This window comes from Dipteris shenzhenensis, chromosome 33 (assembly GCF_047967505.1).
Source record: "Dipteris shenzhenensis isolate YYH24624 ecotype China chromosome 33, Dip_SZ_1.0, whole genome shotgun sequence".
Taxonomy (NCBI): Eukaryota; Viridiplantae; Streptophyta; class Polypodiopsida; order Gleicheniales; family Dipteridaceae; genus Dipteris; species Dipteris shenzhenensis.
The window spans coordinates 38,697,666-38,717,195 of record NC_141628.1 but is presented as its reverse complement, the minus strand read 5'-3'; the positions used below and the strand labels follow the sequence as shown (position 1 = coordinate 38,717,195).

The window sequence follows — 19,530 nt, the reverse complement described above, 5'->3', positions numbered from 1 at the left end:
CACTGTGGATCACACATTTTCTAATTGTGCTAGAAAGGTAATACTTTCAATGATTGACATAATACATATAGGCTATTCAAAGCAAGATGAAGTTTTCATCCAAGTATGATATCTTTGGAGATGATTAATCCTCTTTAAATTGAATCATAAAATCTATACGCTATGGATATTAGGTAAAGACACATTTGATGGATTTATTATTCATACGCTAGAGCGCCAAATACTCTCAAATGAGCAACTAAGGGTTTACTCCTTTGAGGTCAATATGGCAATTTCACAAGACCATAGAGAAATTTGTAGTAAATGATTTTCCATATCTTTTGCTCAACCTCGTGAAGGTTTTGGTTGATGATAGGAGGGCTGCTTTAGCAAACTACACTTAAGTGCAAGTTTAAGATGGAGATGTTAGTGGTTTTATTGGCTAGTATTTGGTAGGTGTGCCACGTGGGTTTTTTGCACAAAGGTTGTTTTACTTTTGCCTTAGTGTCACAGGCTAGTTTAAATTGAATCTCCATGGGAGTCAAGATCTTGTTGGGATTCACAGCTTTTGTAAGTGTTACGAGTAGCATAACCTGTCTACAACAGATTAGAGACCCGCTCCACTAGGTCTCTAAGTAACTTAAAAGGTGTTTAAATTCAAGAACTAGAATTTCAAGTTTCCACCGTAGGCACTGCTTTAATTGGTTCTTTGGTCAATTTATTCAACAATTCAACTAGATGAGTGATTTTGATGGAAAGCCAAAGCATTCGTGCAAACATGCCCCTCTACTCCTCCCCCTCCCCCCCCCCCCTTCTCCCTCTCTCTCATACAACCATGCTCCCTCTCTCTCTCTTAGTGCACATATAATATTTATATATTCATCACACCCCCATGTGTTCTCCATCTCACTTAAGTGTCTTCCTCACATGCCATCTGCAAACACATACATGCATACGTGCTTATTACAGACTCTTTCTCTATTGTACACAAACAGATTTTCTCTTGTAACTATTTTCCCCGCCTACTTCACCAAACTCCTCAAGGTTGAGCTCATTGGAGATAGAGTCGATGTTGGGCAAAGGGGGATTGGAACTCTCATGTACTATGGCTACAACTATTTGCCTATTGCTATTGTGGCAACTTGTTGCTTAATTGACCTTCCTCCTCTTTTTGCTTTTAGACCCTCTCTCAACTTTCTTGACTGCCCTGTGGCAATCAGTCACAAGCCAAAAGCCAATAGATATCGTCGAGAATCAAAAGCCCATCTAACTCGAAGGACCACCAAATGGTACAGAGTTTTTGATTAAGAATATGGGAACACAAGTTGCCAAGCTATGCAATGACCAACAGTAAGAAATTGAAGCGGCAATTCAACAACTTAGCGAAACTCCAACAATTTGGAGCAACAATTCGATATAGAGCTGACTGATGAGAGGATTTTGGAGCATGGAAGGACTCTAGAGCATATCAAACATTATCTATGGGAAGAGCTAGAGAAAGAGATCTCAAGCAAACTCCATAGCACAATTAGATGAGTCCGAGGTAGCTGCATTATCAAACGGGTCACAAGATGGGTACCTCAAAAAGCTTTAGAAGAAAAATTGGCGTGAGAAAGCTAGATGTGAATTTGAAAATGGAGCATGGAGAGGGCTCTCAAGCATTTACATTGAGAAATGTGGGTGTGGCAAGACCACCTAGTAGAAGCGTACTTGCAATGACTCCATCCTTCAACCACATGGCACTCTTCTCTCCATTCCCTCTCCACTTGCCACATGGCAACCTCTTGTCTCCCACTCTCCTTAATATATAGTAAGATAAGATAAGATAAGAAGCATATATATAGTAAAAAGTAAGAAGTTGCAAATCTCAATACTATAAGAATTCTCACTATATACAATTATCTATTACTTAAAGTGTGCATAATAGTTCAATTTAATGACATTCAAGCACCAATGTACCAATAGGTAACATGAGTATGGTAGGATTTTGCACTTCATTTTTCTTCATTTTCTCTATGTAGGCCATAACAATCAATATCATTATATGCTCCTCGCCTGTGATTTTGTCGCTCTTTTCTTTTGTACCTACAGAGTCTAATTTGTCAATCTCTTTTCTTTTGCACCTACAGAGTCTAAATCTCTTATCTAATTGAGCGTAATGCACTCCAAGAATAAAGCATTTTGCATGTTATGAGGTTGAGCATATTCCTCTTTAAGACTAAAGCCTCCTACAAACCATGTGCACAAATTTCACAGGCTGCTATTATAGTATTTTCAGTTCTGCTATGAAACTACAAACATTGAGAGCTCACAACACTACTGCTATTATAATATTTTCAGTTCTGCTATGAAACTACAAACATTGAGAGCTCACAACTAGTACTTTCATTTGAATTAGTTGACTCAATGATGATATCTAACACTAAATAGAAAACACTAAGCTGATCCATGTTGCTAATGCAATCCTCTCTTGACACTCACAAAAGTCTTCCACTTTGGCTTATCCTTTAAACTCACCTGTTCTCTATACAGCTTTTTTGTGCAAAATCATCTTTGAAATCAAATCATCCTACAAGATAGAACACTTGTTTCAACCAAATATAAGACAAGGAAGTCAGATCATACGGCTCACAGCCTGTACGCCAAAAGAAAACAAGCGAAATCCTACGACACTCGAGCACACACTGGATGTTCAACCTAAGCATTCGGAGCTCTGAATCATATCTAAAAACACACAGCCACTCTCGATTCGGTGAAATGATGCAAAGAGAGGAGGCACCAATACCATCCTGACCCAAAACCCCAGGTAACAAGCAGCCAGGAGGACAATCCACGACCTGTCTCGTTCGAACGAGCGCATTCTCTTTAAAGAGCGAAGTAAAGAGCTACGAAATCTTGGGGCGCGCGTAACCCTAGATGTCTTGAGCATCCGTCAGGCTTTAAGCGCCACGCCATGTACGAGGAGTATCAGATGGTCCGCAATCGAAGAGAACGATTGAGATATTCAAATTGCTCCTCGTTCTCACCTATTGGGCAAGAGCTTGCACGACAGCATTTGTACACAGCAGGAAATCGAGTAGGAGACGATGCTTACCTAAATCGCACAAAGATCCTTCCAGAAGCAAAGATGATTTAAATCTACACAGCAAATCGTTAGTTTCAACACAGGAAATCGCACAAAGATACTTCCTAAAACAAAGATGGTTCAAATCTAGCAAATCGCTAGTTTCAACGCAGGAAATAGCAGGAAATCCAAAGATCATTGCAAAAACAAAGATGATTGAAATCTACACAGCAAATCGTTAGTTTCAACGCAGGAAAACGCATAAAGATCCATCCAAAAACAAAGATGGTTGAAATCTACAAGTTTCAACGCAGGAAATCCAAAGATCCTTCCAAAAGCGAAATCTACACAGCAAACCGTTAATTTCAACGCAGGAAATCACGGGAAATCGCACAAAGATCCTTTCCAAAACAAAGATGGTTGAAATCTACACGGTTTCAAACGCAGGAAATCCGAAGATCCTTGCAAAAGCAAGGGTGCTTGAAATCTACAAAGCAAATCGTTGGATCCGACGGAGGAAATCGCCGGACATCCGTTCCAAAAAATGAAATGTACAAATTCGACTTATAACACAGATAAGCTACCGTATACCAAAACCCTAACCCTAACCCTAACCCTAAACATGTCATGACAATTTATCTTTAATTCCGTCGCGCTCCCACTTGTCTCCTATGAGCAGCCTTTAGTGCTAGAAAGATTTGTGTCTAAAGCTAAGAATGGCCATGTGATTTCCTTTTTCATTGAGCAGGCGTCCGGTCTCAACAAACTTTCAATCTTGGTTTTGCTCTCCTACCTCCCCTAGGTTTTCATCCTCGCTTGTAACAAGCTTTGAGGCAGCACGAATCTCACCTCGATAAAGCATCCAACTTATGCACTCGGACATGGAGAGGAGGATGGCTGCCAGCAGAGGTGGTTGACATCACCCGTGGTAATGATATAATAAAACGCAGCCACATTACTACACTAAAAGATGATTGGTCTAATGGTTGAAGGAATCTTGTAGGTCCAAAGGCAGACAACCAATGCATTTCCCGCCCTTTTCTTTTTTTTGGCCAAGGAGTTGGGTGGCCTATTGCAGCAGGACATTATTTCTTTTCCTCCACCATCTTACCTATTGGCCCAAGTAGACTACGAGCCTTATTTCACAGAGCTCGAGAACAGATGTGGTAAAGCAATACAACGAGATTGTCCAAGAAATCTGGCAATAGACGTTTTGTGTTATAACGATCAAATTCGTTTTGCATGTCAGAAGCTCACCCAATCTTGCTTTTGCAAAGACGTCAACTCCAGTCGAAGAATAAAGAGGTGAGGTTAATCGACTTTTTTTGGTTTTCCTCTCGTTATTGCTAGTCCTAGCAAACCTCCGAAAAGGGCAACTCTTGAAGCACTATGCGATCAACAAACAGCTAAGAAGTCGTGTAAAGCCTTTCAAGCTGCAACACAAGAGGCGTACGATATAAATTCTTCTTCACAAACAAGCCTAACATAATCCAATCTCGAGAGTAGTCGTTAGCGCCTTCGATTTGATGTTCTTAAATCTTTTGCAGCTTTTACTTTTCTAACAGTAGACTCTCTACCTATCTAATCTGCTCTTTAGTGTTGTTGATCAGGCCGCCACTGTGACAAGAATCCGCGACCAGGGTGAGCATTATACCCGGCGGCACTTTGTCGACAATTTCTCGAAAGTTCGCTTTCATACTTCTCTTTTTACTTCTTTCTGACATTTGAATGTTTGAAGAGCTTGTGAGGTGTTGTGCTAAGGGAATTCTTGTCGAAGGGATTACGTCTACTAAGGAAATAGTTGGTCAAGGACTTAGGTCTGTTGTGGATGGTACGGAAAATTTATTTCAAATCCCAATATTGACTCCATTATAGCTTGAAAGCTAAGCAGGGGTGTTTATGTGTTTATCTTTAGAAGTTGTGACCCGTGAAAGAGAAGGCAGAGGAGGTTCGCACGCAATCGGTATTTAGTTTCGCTTTGCCTATTTGTGTCAGTAGCATTGTTTTGGTTTGTTGTAGATGTTTCGTAAAAGTGGTTTATTAGCACTACCCTGCTAGGGGCAGACTATAGTAATGAGATAGGATTTGTGTCTAAAGCGAAGGTCCCCACGTACGCTCATTTACGCTTGTAACCGGCACCGGCTCAATATGCTCAACTTGTAGCGGGAGATAGACTACTTTCACTCTCTCTCCTGCCCAATACTAACTGCAATGAGTGAGAGAATTAGAGGGAGAGAATATAGTGGACCTCCAAAGAGGAAATCAGATACAACTGAATGATGAATGCCCAAAGGGCTGAATACAACTGTATGGAGGGACTGAAACCCTCACTGCAAAACTAGAAGACTAGACTAGCTAGAGGAGGTGAATCCTCACTAGATCCCTGAAGAGGCTGAGGCTACCCTGCTGGTCTGCTGCGGGGAGGCCTGATTCTTGCTGCTCTGAAGGCTTGAAGGCCTGAGGAGTGGATGAAGAATGAGGTCCAAAGGCTGCCCTTTTATAGGCTGATAGGTCAGCCTGGCTGACTTAGTCAACGCCGGCCGTTGACTTGGCCAGCTGGTCAACGCCTACCGTTGACCAAGTCGGTCAAAAAGTTGACATTGACAAAAAAAGTCAATGTGTTGAATTATGACCAAAAAGTCAACTCTGCACTTTTTACCTGCGATGACGTGGCGGTGACTGCCTGTTGGCTGTGTGTTGATTGCTGATTGGGCTGCTTGAATGGTTGTATGGACGTCTACATGGCCGTTGACTTGGTTGCGTGCGTCGGCACTAGCTAGCATGGCCACGGGCTTGTGGAAGCTCGTGACACTTCTTCTCTCGTCAGGACTTTATTCTTTTTCTAATCGCTTCCAACATACAATGCTGTAGTGTTTTGTTTTGAGTGAATTTTATCCGCTTGAGGCTACGTGTGTTTGGTAGGAGATCGAGTGCGCGCTGGGCAAGGGAGACTACCCAAGACCATTACATTGCACCTCAGTTGGCCTACGTCCCAACATATTGATCGCGGCCTCTAACTCATGTATCAGAATAAATGCCTTTGCAATTTATGTCATTGAGTCTCTTCAAAAGAGGCAGTGCTCTCGGCACACTGTGACAAAGAATACAAAACTCTAGACAATGATCAAGCAAAGCATGCACAGACCAGCAAATGCAATCGTTGTATTGCACCCAGAGTCGATCGTTACAAACGTCTTTATAGGACATCGTGCATGTGTCCTATAATAATGATCAGACGGTGTACACAACTGTGCACATGATCATGGTTGTAGCCCAGGAATATAGGGATACGTGAATGTAGGAACCCATATGTACATAATCAGTGAGAGGGTCGTGGATGATCTGTCATACCCCCCTTCAAACATGACCCTTTAGTTGATTCGTTTATGTGATGCCTTGTTCTTGAGAAGATGATACACCAAGTGAGGATCTGAGTGTTTCAAACCGAGGCCGGGGTAATGGCTTTGTGAGAAGGTCAGCTGGCATGTCGGTAGTGGGCAAATATCGTACATGAGAACAAGATCACGAAATGTAATGGAAATGCAAATGAAAGTGCTTGGTCCGAGAATGAAGAACAGGGTTTTTGGTGAGAGCAATGGTGCTCTGATTGTCACACCATAGAGTGGTAGGTGCTGAGGAAGAACTCTGATTCTGAGAAATATCTTGTAGAAGCCTATGAAGCCAAACCACCTCACGGGATGCAACAGATGCAGCAATGTACTCAGCTTCTGTGGATGATAATGCCACTACTTTCTGAGGCTTGCTGAACCAACTTACTGAAGTACCATTGATGAGGAAGCAACAACCAGTCACTGAAGGACCAGTATGAACATCTGTGCCCCAATTTGCATCAGAATAAGCAGTGATTTCAAATGTAGTAGTGGATGACGATGATCGTTGAAACAAGAGGCCGTATGTAGGAGTCCCACTGAGATAGCGTAGAACTCATCTAAGCATTTGCCAATGAGTAGTAGACAGGTTTGTACTGAACGTGGAAAGAGCAATGACAGCAAATGCTATGTCGAGGCGACGACAGACCATTGTATACAAGAGGCTTCCCACCAAGTTACGATAAGGAAATGAGGATGGTGAGGATGTGGCAGAAGGTGAGTTGAGAATATGAATGGAACCAGGATCCATTGGAGTGGCTGCTGAATTACAAGAGGACATGCTATACTTCGAAAGCAAGTCCCGAATGTATTTGTGTTGAGACAAATGAAGAGTTCCACTCATACGATTTCTCTGAATTTGCATCCCAAGGCAGTAACCCAATTCACCAAGATCGACCATGTCAAAGGTAGATTGAAGAGCTGTCTTAATTTGTTGTAATGCATGTGAATGGTTGGCAAAGATTATAATATCATCAACATAAAAGAGTAAGGAAGACAATCATAGTGGATTGATGAAGGATATAAAGATTGGAATCCGCAGTGGAAGAAGCAAACCCATATTGATGTAAAAATGAGTCAATTTTCTCGAACCATGACCGGGATGCTTGCTTCAGTCCACAGATAGACTTGAGAAGTCTACAAACATGTTGAGGATGAAGAGAATCTGCATATCCCTGAGGTTGAAGCATATAAATTTCTTCATGGACTTCCCCATGTAAGAAAGCAGTCTTTACATCCATTTGATGGATGCCCAAATCAGCTTGAGTAGCATATGCAAGCAAAACACGAATAGTGGTAAGCTTACCCACGGGAGAAAACGTCTCGAAGTAATCAAGACCCGAAATCTGAGAGTATCCCTTGGCTACAGCCTACAAGACGAGCCTTGTACTTCGAAAGAGAACCATCAGCATGGAACTTCCGTTTGTAAATCCACTTGCAGGAATATGAGAACGTTGAGGAGGAAGGGTAGTGAGAACCCAGGTCAAGTTGTGAATGAGGGAAGCATATTCCTCATCCATTGCTGTCTGCCAATGAGTTGCATCAGAACCTGCAAGAGCATCTTCATCGGTAATGGGATCAGGACCATTTTCAACATGACAATGAGCTTGTACTTGAAAACATGGGCACTCAGCAGCATAATGATTACGGGCATTGTCAATAATCTTCAGAGAGGGCTTTCTGGATCGTGGAGGAAGAACCGGAGGAGGTGGATCAGATTGGGGATCAATGTCTTCACGGTAAAGATCATCATAGATTGTATCATCTGATGGAGGATAAGGAGGGGACTGGGGAGTTGATGATGAGGAACCAATATCAAGAGAAGGCTCGGGAGTAGGCAACAGAGATGAATTGTTATCATGATTGATAACTGGAGAAGAAATCTGAGGAAGGGAAGCATCAGTGGCAGAAATGTCAGGAGGATCGGTGAAAGCAGTAGATGGACCATTCTCATGATCAGCTACCTCAACAAGTCGAACTTCATCAAACAGTGGGCGCATCAGGTGGAGGAGAATGAGCTGTTTCAGGAAACAGAGAAGAGGACATTGTGGGACCATCATGAATAGTTCCTGGGAATACATCTTCATGAAAAATTCACATCTGTGCTTACAATCATGCGTGAGAAAGTAGGATCCCATAATTTGTAACCACAACGATCAGATAGATAGCCAACGAAAATATCTTTGTGACTTCTTGGGTCAAATTTAGAACATGAAAAGCTTGAAACCTTTGCATAAGCTTGGCAGCCAAATACTCGAAGTGAAGATACATCAGGCTTAGATCCATATCATTTCTCATAAGGAGTGGAGCCAGATAAAGCAGCAGTGGGGAGCCGATTCTGAATGTAGATAGCTGTATGGACAGCCTCTGCCCAAAATGTAGGGTCAAGGTGACTGTCAATGAGCATTGTACGAGCAGCATTATTCGCTGTTTGATTCTTGCGTTCAGCTGCACCATTCAACTGAGGAGTATAGGGAACAGTAAGTTGTCGTAATATTCCATGATCTTTGCAAAATATTTGAAATTCATGACTAAGATATTTGCCCCCATTATCAGAACGTAGCATCTTGATTTCGTGACCAGATTGTAACTCTGCAGCACTCTTGTAATGATGAAAGCATTCAAATGCTTCAGATTTTCTTTTGAGGAAATATACTTCTGTCCATCTACTGGCATCATCAATAAATGCCACGTAATATAAGCTTCCACCTTTAGATGAATGGGCATAGGACCACACAAGTCAGAGTGAACGAGTCCAAGAATCTGAGAAGATCTTAACCCTTGTCGATGAAAACTTCTCTGTGAGTGCTTGCCCAAAATGCATGACTCACATGATGTTGAGTGTGGGATGCTTGGCCAAATCCAAACCTTGAACTAAGTCATGTTGATGCATATACTTGATAACTCTGAAATTGACATGAGCTAATCTTTTATGCCATAAATCAGAATTACTCATGCCAGTAGCCATAAGAAGGATATCCTTGATGCCAGTGGTATCTTTCAAAAGATACAATGAATCTTGACGAATGCCTTTGGCAATGAGTGCTCTGGTATCTTCTCGTCGAATCAAACACTCGTGTGCTGTGAATTCTACACTCATTCCCATGTCAGTTAACCTTGCTGCTGAAATGAGATCACGTTTTAAATTAGGCACAAATAAGACACTAATTAATCTAAATGTATCTCCAGTGCCAAGCTGAAACTGTATATCGCCCACACCTTCAATGGGATGTTCAGAGTTGTCACCCATTTGAATGGTTCGTGTGAGTTGACAAGGTTTGTATGATGCAAACCAATCTGAGTGGAATTTCATATGCTGATTTGCACCAAATTGTCAATCACTTGGAATGGTGACAAAAAATGGATACCTCTTGGACATTATGCATGAGCGCTTTGTTGTTGAATGCACTGGGAGGAAGCGACCCGCCAATGGAAGGAATTGAACTGCTAGTGAGCTCTTTTACGCGCTTCTCGAGATTTGCAAGCTTGTGTCTGCACTCAAATTCAAAGTGACCTTCGACATTACAATATCTACAGTTCCCTTTCCATCGATTTGATCTGGGACCAGAAGAGGGCCTTTGCATTGTGTGTGTGATCAAAGTGAGATCACTAGCAGCTTCTGAGCTCAATTGATCTTTCTGCAGTGTATAAGATGTATGATCAACATTGGTTCCAGATTTCGGCATGCCGAGGTCAATCCTCATCATCTCCTCCTCATATAGGGCATTAGCAACTTGCTCCCATGTAAGACCTTTGTTCGTCATGAGTGTGCTTCGTACATTATGCCAGGAGCTTGGAAGCGACTGATATAACTTCAGCTTTTGTTGCTCGATGGGTACTTTGTATGCGTCCCCTAAAGAAACGAGTTGATCAAACAAGTCCTTCATGGTACGTGCATGAGTACGTAGGTCCTTGTCGTCTACATACCCCGGTGATTCTCTAGCTTGTGAAACAAGTGAAGTATTTCAGCTTCTGAATGCTTCTCATATTGTTGTATGAGCCATTCCCATAGATTTGTACTATTCTCACAGGGCGCCGCCAAGATAATCTCTCGCTTAAAGCTGAGGCCAATTGTTGCGAGAGCCTTGTCTTCTCTGGATTGCCATGCCTTTTCATCAGCATCAACATTCGGTTTTCGCTCCGTTCCAGACACGATCATGTAGTAACCTTCACCTTTGAGAAAGAGGGTCATCATCCTCTTCCACGCGTTGAAACCAGTCCCATCAAAGATTGGGACCATGCGATGTTGATGCACTAGTCGACATCGGTCACAGGATTCAGGATCATAGGGATTCGATACCAATGACAAAGAATACAAAACTCTAGACAATGATCAAATAAAGCATGCATAGACCAACAAATGCAATCGTTTTACAAACATCTATATAGGACGTCGTGCATGTGTCCTATAATAATGATCAGACGGTGTACACAACTCTGCACATGATCATGGTTGTAGCCCAGGAATATAGGGATACATGAATGTAGGAACCCATATGTACATAATTAGTGAGAGGGTCTTGGATGATCTGTCACACTGTGCCTCTTGTTTATTAGCATTGCCTTGCAAGGCAGCACTCTATTGATACTTTTCGTTAAAAGTTGTCCTTCCAATGGTTGTTTGCCACATTTGTGCCACGTGACCTATACCATTCTCTGCCCATGCTTGGAATGTTCTCCTCTTGTCCATACCAATTTCAATGCAAGACTCTCCATTCGCTTCTATTTTCTGTTGCACTTGAATCGACATCTGTCTCTTCAAAGCTTCTCAACAAACACTCTTAAAGCTTAGTTCATTCGGACGTGCCATCAATGAGAAGTAGTTTTTGTCTGCAATCAAAGAAGAGTTCTTATCTAAGAAGACGTAACCATCGCTCTTATCGAAAACTTATACCTGGTGATTGACAGTTCGTTAACATTGCCTTGTTTTGTTTCAATTTCATGCTTTTTCGATATGTTTTGGTTTCGGATATAGGTTTTGCATTTGGCCAAAACAATCTCTATTTCTCTGTCCCTCCTTTCAAGCCCGCTATCTAACAAAATGCACAGTGAAATCCTCTATGAAATGTATGTATCGCAGACGTGTTCATCTGTGAACGGAAGGACCTTTCGTTTCATTGGACGTTTTGGACGTGGAATGGAGGTAGTCTGTCCATGTGGAGCCCTAGCCCCTCAAACCATCTCTCTGTGTGTGCATACCAGCACCTCTTGTCTCCCCTTGCTGCAAGTGCCATAGAAGAGGACAGTGCTAACCATGGTATCCTGTAACGCCCAGAGGTGTAATCCCCATACTCCTTGACTTGGTACAGATACGTGATGACTTGAAATGTAGTATCTAGTTGTAACAAGAAGTGTTTTTAAACTCAAAGCCATTAGTGGGATGCTTGTGGCATATTGTTTCAAGTTTTGATTTTGAGATCTGTAATCTTCCACCTTCGTGTAGTCTTCTAAGGTGACTGCATTCCCATCCTCGTCCTATATAACCTCCCCAATGCTGTTCACTCTATAGAAAAGGTCCTCAAGCAAAAAAAAAGTTTGTAGGACTCACGATGGATGGATTAGCAGAGCTAGAGTGAGGGGTGATGTCTACTCAGTAATGTTGGCTCTCACACTCAGAGGGAGACACGAACTTCGAAGCCACAAAGTCCCCACATAGCTTGAGGAACACCCCTGCCCATAAATCAAGGAGCTCACGAGGACATGGGTTTGAATCCCTTTTATTACAGACTAGACTTTCTTTGTTTCCTTGAGCGTCTGTTGATCCTTTGAGAGGTTGGTGATGGAGCTACTTCGCTTGGAAGCTCCATTGGAACTTGGGGCTGCACCCCGTTGTCTCCTAAAAGCACCCCACTACATTCGCTTTGCTCGTAGCTACCCGCTTCAACCTCCCCTTTCCTAGTCGTGTGGTTTGCGTGAGCACCAGGAGACTAGTTACGTTCTTCATTAGCTCGTTGTTTCTCTAATTTTTGAAATTACTACAGGATTGCTACTTCTTTGGCTCGCCCCAGGAGATCTCGACCCGACAGGGATTCGTGTTGACTGCTGGAAGGGCTATCTAGTTCCTTCCTATAACTTGTAGTAGCACCCCTTGCTTATGCCTTTCAACAGGATTATGCCTTTCAATCGACTAGCTCACGGCTCCTACTATACATACCCTGGAACGACTATAGCAAGTACTTGGCTGAGAGAGGCCTCTCCTCCTCGGTCCCTTGCGCACTTGACAAGTAGAATTATCTGTTTCCAAGCCTGGGATCTCAACTGTGTCGATATAGATTGGCATCGAATAGAGGATTGGAGCTTTCGAGCCAGGTTTGGTTGAAACCTGTCTGGAGCCAGTACGAAAGAAAGAACTTCCCTCCAGTTTCATGGGCACACTTACGGTTATAGAACATTGTTCGAAAGCATTTTGGCTTCACAGTAACCTACCTTATGCTCTCCGCCATGACAGTAGTAATCATGTAGCTCCACGCTACTGCTATACGAGGTTGGATACTGGTACCCATTTCGTTGCTGAATAGTCTAGATTGCCAACGCCGTTCATGGGAGGCTTGCCAATTGTGGTGAGAGGCTACAGGTATATCATGGCGATGGGTCTCCCAGACTACTACTAGGAGTAGAATTTGGTGTGTATATGCAGAATACACAGCTTGATCGCTTTAGAAAATATCCGTTCGCTGGGCAGTGGGAACAAGCTCTACTGCTGCCATCTCACAACCATGTTTGCTAATTCTACTGCCAATGGAGGCGCTCGGTCCTCAAACTGACCGTAGATACTGACCCTCCGACTAACTACGAATGCTCTTTTGCTTTCCTACACAGTGACTCAATCCTAAGATTTCGCTACACATTGAAATGCTCCTTTGTATTACGTAATTTTGCATATGATTTCAAACTGTGGAGTTACATTGCTCTGTTTTACGTGAATGCACAATCCGATTGAGCCACAAAGTTGATAGCACTTCCAGGGCCATGGGCGGAGATGGTAATCACGGCGGTAGATCTGCCCATTACGTGCCAAACCTTCATAAAAATCTCCTTTCACTTTGTCTGAGATAGCGGGTACTCAGGTTACCGATGACATGATGGTGTAAAGATAACAATTATTCCAGTTTTTTAATGCCCTAGCAGATTCGTGGTGGCCGAGTCAACTTTCCCTGTAGTCATGGTTGCTAGGTCAGATCATAAGCTATGTGTTGAGTGGCCATTGCATTCTGCTCAGGGCCTCGTTGGAACCACTTTATGTTTCTACATATGGATTGTCATTGGACCCATGATCTATTTTTGGGTTTCCAAAAATCCACTTGGAAATGTCTCTAACGATTTATAGCATTTCTTTAACTTTTTGGATCCAGCTATTGTATTACCATTGGAGTATTAGAAGGAAAAAGGCCATCATTTCTCATGTATTTATCATGGGGTGCTAACTTGAAATTTAAGGTAAATTTCCATGAGTAATATGTTACCCTTAGGATGGTCTCGGTTTCTAAATACCCTCCATATTGGAGTCCTGGTATCAGGTACTTGTATGCAAGATCTATTTTCATTCCTTTCCTTAGATTTGGCATTGATTTCTTCCTTTGGAGTATGAGAATACCAGGATTTGATTAATGCTATGCTTGTGGGGTTTCATTGAGCCCATTGGGATTCATCTACCATTGGGCTTCCCTTTAGAACTTCATATATGATTGGTTAGTGAAAAATGGAATTGTCTTGGATATGACCAGAGTCAAGACAGGTTTTACCCTTGTGTTCTATATGCAGGTTTCTATGCATCATTTTTTCAGGATTCTTGTTTGTAGGTCTAAGATGATTCAACATTATGATTCGATAAGAATTGAAAATAAAGGATAACAGGCCTGTGATTATTCCATATATCCCCTTGAGAATTACTTTAACATTTTATAAGCATTTCTTTAACTCTTTAAATGCCAACTTTCGATCTTTTTTAAATACTAGAATGCCAAGATTTGATTTTGTTAGTTTAGATAGAGTGACATGGATAACAACTGTGTGACGGCATTGAAGCCTGCAGTCCCATAGTGCATTGTATTCATGTTCTAACATGTGCTTGTAGATGGATGCAGGTAAGTTGACACACCTCTCCATCGGATTTTCAAGTAGAGTCTTGGGCATGGTATTGCGTAAAAGGATGTTGGCAACCTTGAAGGATACACTTGGGAGACTTATGATGGGAGATACAGTACTCTCGACCCTATCATGCACACTTACAGAAATGTATATGTTAGCAATGAGAACGAAAAATAGAACTACCTTGTAACTTGTTGAATTTAGAAACTATGTTATGGTCTTTAACATTGCTGGAAATTGATAAAGGAGTTATTCTCTTGTAGATTAGGGATGCAGCTAGAAATTACTCTCTTGGATTCTTGATTAGAAATGCAGCTAGAGTAATAAGATAGAATCCTTCTTGCTCAATGATTCTTTTTGCTGCACCCTTAAGCATTAATATAAATGTAATTATAGTCATGATGAAACAATGGCTGCCAAGGGCCTTTCGAAGCTATGTCTAAGAATGTTGAGTAGTGGAGATTTAGATTCATTGAAATAGCAGGTAACACACACACACACACCTCCTTTAAATGCTATTACATCATTCCCATACATGCACCTCAAACTTTGTAGCTTCAGATAGACCTTTAATATATTGCAAAATCACATATCTGAGCACACAAGCAGTAATTTTGAGTAGTTTTGTTTTTTGAACCACCTCAATCCGAGTTATGCATAAAATTTTTTGACCCTTTGTAGTTTAAGCTATGTATATGTGAATGGGCCCAAAAAAAAGACACGTGGCATTTGCCATGTGTCTTTTTTGATACCATGTGGCATTTTGGTCATCGAAATGCAACGTTGCTCTTTTTTTTTTTTTTAAGGGAGGGGAGTGCTTTCATGGATACATAGCCAAAACTTTGAATGGTGTTAACCATGTGGCACAACAAGGGCTAGAAGTGCAGTCTAGGACAACACCGATGAGAGCATTGTGTGTGTAGAGTAGCGGCAAAGCTCTCATCGGTCCCTCCAAAACTCTGATCTAGAGAGAGACAGACTAAAAGCACTCTACAGTGTTCGTGGATTACAAGGAAAAGAATGACAACAAGCTTGCTCCCTCTATCACCAACGCCATCTTTACCATACTCATTAGGTAAAGACAACCGCAACACAACATCATCTACACACTCAACCATAACCCAAGGACACGTAATCAAATTGGTCCGGGGGAGTTGTTAACCCTATGGCAACAAGGGCCAGAAGTGCAGTCTAGGACAACAACGATGAGAGCATTATGTGTGTAGAGTAGCAGCAAAGCTCCACTTGTAATATCTTGAGCTTGAAAGATGGTATGTTGAATCCTACAGGATGAGGATAGCCAAAATCCTCTCTAGAAAAGATCCAATCATACTTGCAAAATTTGGATCTAGAGAGAGAAAGACTAAAAGCCTACACTTTTTGAGGTCCCTCCACTTTGTGTAGAGACCCAAAAGGTCCCCCGACTATGTGCAGAGACTCAAAGGTCCCCCCACTTTGTGTAGAGACCCAAAAGGTCCCTCCCAAAAGTGGAGGGACTCTTGTCCAAAAGGCCTCCTACAAAAGAGGTCCCACCATGGAGGTACCTACGAATCGTGTAGAGACTAACATGTATAATTATATCTCAAAAGGTCCTCCCACTCAAAATCATAAACAAGTATGTCTACTTCTCCAAGATCAAGAACATCCAATTGTGGTTGGTTTTTGGTACCCCTTCTTGTGCTTTTCTTTTTTGGACATGCGACTAATTCTGGAGTGTATTTTCCTTTCAACGTATTAGCATGCATAGTCCTAAACCATTGCACAACAATGGAAGCTACTTACCCTCGCATAGACTTTTGTGTTTCTATCACTTTTGCAATCCAAAATGTAAAGAGAGTGGGAGAGAAGTAAGGAGTCTCACTTGCAGCTTTCTCACATACACAATGGGGGAATACACACAAAGGTGGAGGCTGAAAACTATTTTCCTCTTCTTAGTTGTGAAAGCCAAAAGAACCCTCTCTTAGTACAAAAGAAATAGGTGAACCCTATATGTGGGTCTCAAACCAAACTCAGCTAACCTAGGTGGCATACTAACTGAGCCACTAACTAGAGTACATAAAGATAGCTGTCATCCAGCTATTATTCATGGGCGGTGTACCAACCGCATCTACAGCTAACAAGTCGGTGACATAAATGCACAATGGTCACCCTGGCATATCACGAGCGGAGCTCGATATCTCAACACTCCCCCTCGAGCTCAATCCCAATTCCTGCACACCAAGTAGGTCTCTGAACTTGCGTAGCTTCTTTATACCCAATGCCTTCGTGAATATGTCAGCTACCTGATCCTCTGTGGTGACATAAACTAGATCAATAAAACCTGCTAGAACCTTCTCTCGCACATAGTGATAATGCACCTCAATGTGCTTTGTTCTAGCATGATAGACTGGGTTATTTGCCAAGTGTATACTGCTCATGTTGTCACAATAAATGACAATTAGCCCATCTGTAGACTGATGCATATCATAAAGTAGCTTATGCAACCAAGCTACCTCACATGCAGCCATTGTTGCACCTCTGTACTCAGCCTCTATGCTCGACAAGGCAACTGTAGGCTATTTCTTGCTGCTCCAAGTGACTGCAGCACTCCCAAAAGAGAACACATATCCACTGGTAGATCGTCTATCAGAAATGCTACTAGCCCAATCAGCATCAGTGTATCCATGCAACTGTATCTGAACCCCAGTCTCATAAAATAGTCCATACTGCAATGTGGACTTCACATACCTCATATGCGTCTAGTCGCATCCAAATGCGGTTTCCTTGGAGCCTGCATAAACTGACTTACCAACCCAACAGCATAGTTCAAATCTGGCCTGGTAATAGTCATATAAATCAAACTTCCTACTATGCGTCTGTACATAGTAGGGTCTTCCAGAAGCTCACCTGCATCTGCGCTCAGCTTCACATTCTGCTCCAAAGGAACTGAAATAGGTTTACAGCCTGTCATCCCATATTTGGACAGCATGTCCAATCCATACTGCCTCTGCAAGAGCCATATCCCACTTGTGGATCTAATCACCTCAATGCCCAAGAAGTAACACAGCTCTCCCAAATCCTTCATCTCAAACTTCTGCTTCAATAGCATTTTCACATGAAGGATTTCTTCATCACTATCACCTGTGATGATCAAATCATCAACATAAATGACAAGCAGCATAATGCCTTTCTCTGTTTTTCTCAATAAAGTAAGAAATCTGCCTTGGAAATCTGAAAGCCAATAATGACAAGATATTGTCCTATCTTGTCCAACCATGCTCTGGGTGCTTGCTTCAAGCCATACAAGGCTTTCTTCAACCTGCAAACAAACTCAGGATGAACAGCATGCACATAACCTGGTGGCTGCTCCATATAGACCTCTTCTTGCAAATCGCCATGCAAGAAAGCATTCTTTACATCCATCTGATATAAATGCCATCCCTTTGATGCAACCATAGCAATGACTACTCTTACGATTGCCATCCTTGCAACCGGACTAAATGTTTCTTCATAATCAATGCCATATGTCTGTGCATACCCCTTGACAACTAATCTTGCCTTGTATTTGCTCACAGGACCATCTGCATTGTGCTTCACCTTATAAACCCACTTGCAGCTAATTGCATTCTTGTCTTTAGGCAAAGGCACCGATTTCCATGTAGCATTTGCTTCCAAGGCATCCATTTCTTCATCCATGGCTGTCTCCCATTTTTCTTTTCCCATGGCTTGCTCAAAAGAAGTGGGTTTTGGTTCATGTGTCACTTTGACCATATAGGCATAGTGAATGGCTGTAAATCCATAATATTTTAGCCTATCCACAGGAGGATACTTAGATCTGGTAGACCTAGGCAAAATAGGCTCACTACCAGGTGCTCTCAAAACATCCCTTGTCTTCCTTACTCTAGGTGTAACAACAGAAGGAATACCCAACTAATCATCAAGGCTCTGTTCTGAGCCACTGGATTCACCACCCACATAAGAGTGACCTGCATTCACATCAAACATGGGCTGATCTACTTTCTCTTTTCCTTTTTGTGATACTTGCATACCACTATCTGCATTGCTTTGAGGAGATCCTCCTGCTCTCAATCTGCTTATCCATGGCGAAGTATGTGAACCACTGCTAGAGGACACTACAGGTCCACTAATATTTTGTGATTGCTGCTGTGAATTCTGTGCAGCATTACCATTTTGTGCATCTACATCATCAATCACATTTACTGGTTTATACCAGCTGCTCATCTCATAAAAAACAACATCTCTGCTTACTATAAACTTATGAGTAGAAGGGTTATAGCATTTATACCATTTTGCTGCAGAGAATAACCAGTAAAGATGCACTTCTCAGCTTTTGGATCCAACTTGGATCTCAACTAATTTGGCACATGAACATAGGCAATGCAACAAAAAAATTTCAAATGAGCAACCAAAAACTTTCAAATGAGAAATATCTGGCCTCCTACCAGTATACCTCTCTTCTGGCGTCATGCCATGTATTGCTGTAGTGGGAGTCCTGTTCATTATGTAGACTGCTGTAGCAACTGCTTCAACCCAATAATAATCTGGCAGGTCTTTTTCGTTGAGCATGGCATGAGATACCTCTCCAATATGCCTATTTTTCCTTTCAACAAGCCCATTTTGATGTGGGGTATGACTGCATGAATATTGTTGCTTTATGCCATGCTCCTGTAAACTCATTTGAGAGGTACTCTCCCCCTCCATTTGACCTTAGGCATTTTATTTGTAGGCCTGTTTCTTTCTCAACCATAGCTTTAAAAGCTTTGAAATGCCCAAACACTTCACTTTTCTTTTTCATAAAATACACCCAAACTTTTCTGCTGTAGTCATCAATAAAAGTGACAAAATAATGAGAACCTCCAATAGATGCAACTTTAGTAGTCCACACATTAGAGTGGATTAATTCCAATGGCCTCTTACTCTCTTGAACATGTCTAGGAAATGATTTCCTTGCCTATTTTCCAAATTGACAGGCTTCACATACCTTATGCATTTCTGCAACCTTGAACTTAG

General features: G+C 41.9%; 1 long non-coding RNA gene across 1 annotated transcript; it reads left to right on the top strand.

The window, feature by feature from the left end:
* Positions 1-3,927: 3,927 nt before the first annotated feature.
* LOC147880087 (uncharacterized) lies at positions 3,928-14,710 on the top strand. Its single transcript, XR_015540645.1, has 3 exons — positions 3,928-4,348; positions 4,654-4,684; positions 14,517-14,710. It is a non-coding gene; the product is annotated as an uncharacterized LOC147880087 (long non-coding RNA).
* The last annotated feature ends 4,820 nt before the right edge of the window (positions 14,711-19,530 follow it).